Below are 1,412 nucleotides of genomic sequence, written 5' to 3'. Positions count from 1 at the left end.
TACGTCACAACGGCGCTGCAGAAGTTGTGCTCGAGATGCGGAATCTGCTCAGAGGGCGGCTGTTATAGTTTATTTTTATTTTTGAAGTATGTGCACATGCATGGAGAATCACAGCCTTAACGAGCTTTAATGACTTGCAGCTGGTGGGGGGGAGTTTCTGCAGGAGGATTTTTCTCATGAGGAAAACAGAGACAAGGTAAACACTGCCCATGTGCTTAGCTTATATTACTGAGATTATATATGATACAAAGTGGGTTGATTATCTGTAAAGCCATCCTTAAGCAAGCAGGGCGGGGGGGCGGGGGGGGGGGTGTTTTGTCCCCAAGCTTTGTCTGAGGGGAGGCCCACAGTCTCAGACTTTGAAAACCCCAGTTTAAGTCACATTCACTACCAATTGTGACAGGGACAAGTGACAAGTAGGCTGAGGTCATTTTTCAGTTTTTTTTTACAGATTATGAAAGTGCAGATTGTAAACTTTCAAATGATGTGTCACACATTGACGCCTGAAAAAGAAGAAGTTGAAGGAGATATGCGTATTTGAATGTTCATACTCCTAAAAGCAACGTTCAGAGAAGATTGCATTTGCCCTGCAAGTTGGTGAACAACAAGCTTGGTTTTCCCTGAACAAGCTTATTTTGCTCACAAATCATAAGTATATTTATTGATCCTAAAACGGTTGTTTTTTATTGAGTGTGTTTTTCCAACATCTAAACTTGCGTAATGGGGCATGCCAAAAATGTGAAATTATCGGTTATCATATCGTATCGGGCATGAGAAGCAGGTAATTAACCGGAACGCTAAGGGTTTGTAAAAGTGCCATAGAACAGAAGTAATCCCATCATCCCAGCATCATCAAGACGCCCACTCGCTCGCCCTGGACATTATGCTGTCGTTTTCAAACCTGTGCTGCTCTGTGAGCAACATGGACATGGTAGTAGGACATGGACATGGACATGGACATGGTAGTAGGACATGGACATGGACATGGTACTAGGCCTAGGGGGATTGGGTGGGTAAGATCTGTTTGCGCGGCCGCTCGCTCACAACGGACAACTGTGTTCATACATACGACTAATGTCTGGATATCTTCATCTTCAGGAGTTCAGTCAGTTCACTGCATTGTCTGAAAAGAGCTTTAGTCAATCAGTTTTATGCCAACTGTTTTTCTCTTTTGTTTTGTTTTGATAACAGGCAAACTCACTTGCTCACGGCAGGTAGGTAGGCTAAACAAAAGCAAGAACACACTTTTTGGACCTAAAACAAAGAGACGCATGCTGTATCATTAATAATGTATGTATTTTTCAAACACAACAGGAAAGAAACTGAAATTCAGAGCAGAGAAGTAGCAGGCTATTTATTTACTGGTACTAATTAACGCGTCACTGTAAAAAGGTTTTTTAGACGAGAGAGAA

The sequence above is a fragment of the Poromitra crassiceps genome, assembly GCF_964638095.1.
Source record: "Poromitra crassiceps genome assembly, chromosome: 11".
NCBI lineage: Eukaryota > Metazoa > Chordata > Actinopteri > Beryciformes > Melamphaidae > Poromitra > Poromitra crassiceps.
The sequence above is the reverse complement of the archived record's forward strand: the minus strand, read 5'-3'. Positions refer to the sequence as shown.